Source organism: Nicotiana attenuata, chromosome 7 (genome assembly GCF_001879085.1).
Source record: "Nicotiana attenuata strain UT chromosome 7, NIATTr2, whole genome shotgun sequence".
Lineage (NCBI taxonomy): Eukaryota > Viridiplantae > Streptophyta > Magnoliopsida > Solanales > Solanaceae > Nicotiana > Nicotiana attenuata.
This window is the reverse complement of record NC_031995.1, coordinates 59,043,403-59,049,402: the sequence shown is the minus strand read 5'-3', so window position 1 is coordinate 59,049,402 and position 6,000 is coordinate 59,043,403.

The following is a 6,000-nucleotide window of genomic DNA, read 5'->3' as shown; positions in this document are numbered from 1 at the left end:
AGCGCCGCATGATCGGTGTGGACAATCACCTTTTACCCATCAAGTATGAGCGGAACATCTCCATAGCAAATATAATATCAAGGAGATCTTTTTCAGTCACCATGTAATTGACTTGGGCATCGTTCATGGTCTTACTAGCATAGTAGACCGGACGGAAGATTTTTTTGATTCTTTGCCTCAAAACTGCTCCAACCGCCACATCACTTGCGTCACACATGAGCTCAAAAGGCAAGCTCCAATCTGGTGCGGTGATAATAGGAGTAGTTGTCAATTTGAACTTGAGCAATTCAAATGCTTTCATGCAATCCTCATTGAAATGGAATTTGGCATCCTTCTCCAAAATCTTACACACGGGGTTCACCACTTTGGAAAAATCCTTGATGAACCGGCGATAGAACCCCGCATGACCCAAGAAACTCCTCACGCCCTTCACGGATGTAGGAGGTGGAAGTTTAGAAATCACCTCTATTTTAGCCTTGTCTACCTCAATACCATTTTTTGGAATTTTGTGGCCAAGGACAATGCCTTCCTTGACCATGAAGTGACATTTCTCCCAATTCAATACCAAGTTCGTCTCTTCACATCTTGCTAAGATCTTATCCAAATTTTTCAAGCAATCATCAAAAGAATTCCCGACCACGGAAAAGTCATCCGTGAAGACCTCAAATGGCATCTGCGAGAATGCGAAAGTACCATAGGGACATGTGAAAGTAGTCTTTTCTTAATCCTCACCAATAAAAATTTGATTATAGTCGGAATACCCATCGAGGAAACAATAGAAAGCACGGCTGGCTAACCTATCAAACATTTGATCGAGGAAGGGAAGTGGGAAATGATCCTTTCTTGTGACTTTGTTGAGCTTGTGATAGTCCATACACACTCTCCACCCGGTCACCGTTCTTGTAGAATCAACTCGTTCTTGTCATTGGTAACTACAGTCATGCCTCCTTTCTTTGGGACACATTGCACCGGAGAAGTCCACGAACTATCGAAAATGGGGTAAACAACCCCGGCATCCAACCACTTTATGACCTCCTTTTTGACCACCTCTTGCATTGCTTCGTTTAGGCTCCTTCGCCTCCTCCAAAATAATCTTGTGCATGCAAAAGGCGGGGCTTATGCCCCGAATATCCGTCAATGTCCATCCTATAGCTCTCTTCCTACTTTGTAGCACCTCCAATGTGGACTCTACCTGCATGTTAGTCAAACAAGAGGAAAGAATAACCGGTAAAGTAGGGCAAAGGCCAAGGAATTCATACCTGAGATGCAGAGGCGATGGCTTTAACTCCAAAGTGGGAGGCTCCTCGATTGAGGGCTTTGTTGGAGGAGTCTTCCGGTTTTCAAGATCCAAGTTTGCGGGGTTCATAAGTGTACGACCCTATTTTGTGTAATGCATTCACACATTCAACATAGCCTTCTTTCTCCTCATCATCATCAAGGTTGAGCAAAATAGCTTCCAAAGTATCCTCAATATTCATTGTGGCACTACCATCATCAATAATCACATCGGTTACCCAGCCCACGCACGAACAAACTTTATTGCTATTCGGTTGCCTCATAGATTTGCGCACATGGAAGCCCACCTTTTCATCACCCACCCGGAAGGTGAGCTCACCGGCTTCCACATCAACAAGAGCATTTCCCGTAGCAAGGAAAGGTCTACTCAAAATAATAGGCACCTTATAGTCCACTTTAGAATCAAGAATCACAAAGTCCGCCGGGAGGATGAACTTATCAACACGAATCAACACATCATCAATAATACCCAATGGTCTCTTCATAGTACGATCCGCTATTTGTAACCTCATGGATGTGGGTCTTGAACACCGAATAGGGCATCAAATTGATACTCGCTCCAAGATCACATAAAGCTTTGGCAAAGTCAGCACTTCCAATTGTACATGGGATTGTGAAAGCGCCCGGATCTTCCAATTTAGGAGTCATTGAGTGCACAATTTCACTCACTTGATGTGTCATCTTTATATTCTCACAATTCATCGACCTCTTATTTGTCACCAAGTCCTTCATGAACTTTGCATATCCCGATATTTGTCCCAAGGCCTCAACCAATGGCACACTAATAGACAAACTCTTCATCATATCATTAAACTTTTTGAATTGGTTCTCACCATTTTGCTTGGCGAGCCTTTGAGGATATGGAGGAGGAGGCCTAGGAATTGGTGCCTTAGCCTTTGGCACTACCGATTTCGGTATGTCAACAATGTGCTCCCTAGACGGGTTCACTTCTTCTTGAGTCTCCTCCACATTGTCTTCAATATCAATTCTCACCTCATCATTTGCTTGCACTTCATTGCTTGGCATCTCATCTTCTTGTACCAATTGTTCATCATCCACAATCTTCTTTTGGCTTGAGGTGGTTGCGTCCCCACCTTTTCCACTCCTTGTAGTAACATCCATGGCATGTCCTGTGTTGTTCCCATCCTGTGGGTTCACCACCATATCACTTGGTAGTGCCCCCTTAAGACGAGTGTTCAAAGCTTGCGAGATTTGGCCCAATTAAACTTCCAAATTGCGAATTAAAGTGTTGTGAGAGGCTAATTGAGCATCGAAGTCAGAATTCTTCTCCATCATTTGTTTAAACATGTTCTCAATTCGTCCCATCTCATTGTTGGAAGAGCTCGGACCTTGAGAAGGAAAAGGAGGTGGGTTGCTCGGTTGTTGAAACATCGGAGGCCTTTGAAAGCCCAACCCCCGGTTGTTGATGTTGTTCCACACTCCTTGGTTGTTACCTCCCCAATAGACTTGATTATTGCCACTCCAATTGCCTTGGTTATTTTGACCATTCTAATTTCCTTGATTGTTTTGATTTTTCCAATTCCCTTGGTTGTTTTGATTGTTCCAATTACCTTGATTGCTTGAATTCCAATTTCCTTGATTTCCTTGTGGTCTCCATTGTTGTTGATTTGGGCCTTGATAGTTGTTTCTTTGCCCTTGGAAGTTGTTCACATATTTTACTTCCTCCTCTTGTTCATTGTATTGTCCATCTTGGTCAAATCCACTATCATCTTGCACATAATTTTTAACCCGATTTTGCACTTGAGAACCCTTTTGCCTTCTCTTGTTTACCATCATACTAACTCCCTCCATTGCATTGACTTGCTTAGTACCTTGCACTTATTGAAGTTGAGATTTGGCTAGTTGATTCATTGTGGTGGTCAACTCGGCAATTACTTGCCTATGATCATGTAATTCTTTATGCAAGTGAATCACATTTGGATCACCTTGAAGAAAGTTTGCTCTACTTTTCCTTGCCGATGAAGTATTCGCCATTTCATCAAGAATCTCACAAGATTCCGCATACGGCGTTGTCATGAAATTTCCACCGGCAAGTTGGTTGACCATGCATTGATTGGTAGTATTGATCCCCTTATAGAAAGTTTGTTGAATCATAGCCTCCGTCATGTCATTGTTCGGGCACTCTTTCACCATAGTACGATACCTCTCCCATATCTCATGCAAAAGCTCATTGGGTTCTTGTTTGAAAGCTAGAATCTCATCCCTAAGTGTTGGCCCAATTAAAGGTTAGTTTTGAATACTGACAAAGGAACTCAGGATGAACCAGGTCCATCAGTCAGGTGCACAATAATGGGCAGATTAGAGCATGTGGGGTGCACGTGAAGGAGATAAGCTTAACTTGGTGTATTTAATATCTCCTGATCGAAAAGGTTGCATAATTGATAAGGAGAAGGACTCCTTAATCAAAGAGAACACTATCCAAGATAGGGAAGGAGTTAGAAGTTGAAATCAACTAGAACTCTTCCACCAAGGAAGAGTTGTATCAGAACTCTAGTTATATCTTCATCTACCAACTCTATAAATTGCAGGATGTTCTTACATTAAAGTGTTGCACAAAAACGCAGAAGTTAAACGTGAATTGGGAGCAAAATAGCAAGGCTTTTTGCAAGCAGTTCGTGTGTGATTCAAGTGTGCAAACCTGAAGCTACATGAACCAGATTGAAGAACCAGCTCCATAAAGAGTTTTATGTATATTTCTTTATTTCTAGTTCAATTGTAGTAGGTGTTTTAAAGTTGTACCTTTCCAGCTTTCATAGAAGCAATTGTATTAGGTACTTCAGTATTCAAGTTAGAATTAACTTGAAGGTGTCGCAACAGTTGAGGCTGTGTGCTACACTGGGATTAGAGTTTAATCCTTAGGTTTACAAGAGTTTTGTAAATGTTGTTTTGGCTCAGTGATTTTAGTGGAAGTTTGGGAAATCCTACTGAGTAGTAGGTCGTGGTTTTTTCACCTTTTGAGCCAGGTGTTTTCCACGTAAAAATCCCTGTGTTCTTTATTTTATGTACTCTTAATTCCGCAAACAGTAGTAGTAAGTACACCTAGAAGAACCAGGTTCTTCCAGAGCAAAAATTGGGTACCACACAAATCACCCCCCTCCTCTTATGTGGTATTGACGTTAAGAACATCAATTGGTATCAGAGCAGGTTATCCTTGAAGAGGCTAACACCTTAGGAGAAGATCAACATGAGTGCACCACCTGGAAACTGGGAAGGGCAATCCACTGCTAGGCCTCCACTTTTTAATGGTCAGTACTATTCTTGGTGGAAGAACAGGATGAGAGATCATATCATAGGGGAAAACTATGAACTCTGGAACATAGTCACTGATGGTCCCCTAGCAACCACAAAGAAGAATGTTGAAGGAGTTGATGTGCCAAAGACAAGGGCTGACTGCACTGCTGAAGACCTGAGGAAGTGGGAGAAAAATGCTAAAGCCAAGAAATGGCTTGTGTGTGGACTAGATCCTGATGAGTACAGCAGAATTCAAAGCTGTACCACTGCTAAGGAAATCTGGGACACCTTGCAAGTGGCTCATGAAGGAACACCTCAAGTGAAGAGGTCCAGAGGAACACTACTGTATTCTCAATATGAGAATTTCACCATGAAGGAAGGGGAAACCATCCAAGAAATGTATACAAGGTTCACCACACTGACAAATGAACTTAAGTCTCTTGGAAGGGTTATTCTTGAAGAAGACAAAGTTGAGAAGATTTTGACAAGGGTACTGCCAATCTCTTGGGAAAGCAAAATCACAGCTATTCAGGAATCAAAGAACATTGCCACTCTTAAGTTGGATGAGCTAATTGGAAATCTCACTGCCTATGAACTTAGAAGGCAAACCATGAAGATGGATGCACCCAAGAAGGAAAGGAGCATGGCATTCAGAATCACTGAAGGTGCTGATCTAGAGGAGGATGAAATGACCATGATCACAAAGGACTTCAAGAAGTACCTAATGAGAGAAAAGGGTCCTTCAAGAAGTGGAAGCTACAGTAAACCAAGGGTTCCTGAAAAACAAACCAATGAGGGGTGTTACAAGTGTGGGAAGACTGATAACCACATCAAAAACTGCCCTCAATGGGAAATTGAATGGAAGAAGGAAAGAGCTGAACGAAGGAATAGGAAGAAGGAACAGGTTCAACCCAAGAAGAACAAAGGATCAACAAAGGCTATGGTTGCTTCCTGGGGAGAAAGCTCAGATGAGGACTCAGAGGATGAAGATGGATATGAACAAGCATTTATGGCAATTGGTGAATCCGATGAGGAATCTGAGGTAAGTATAATTCATCTCAAAGACAAGATTAAATTTTTGTCTAAAGAAAGGCTATCTGAGTTACTCCTGGATTTCATTGATGAATCTGAGGATATAAACAATGAAAACAAACAGTTGTCTAAGGAGTGTGTGGTTTTGAAAGCTAAGTGCAAAAATCTGGAACTTAGGGCTAGTGAAAGTGAAAGTAAAAATGCTGAGTTAAAGAACCAGGTTCATGAACTTGACACCATAGTCCTAGAGCTTAAATCTGAAAATCTAAAATTGAAATTAGGAACTGGTAAAAAGAAATCTGATCACACACAACTCACTTTAGAAGAAAATATAGGAAAAATGAAAGATGAGTTGTACAAAAGAGATGACCAGATAAGACTCCTTAAGGAGGATCTAAGCAAGGTTAAGCACGAGCTAGA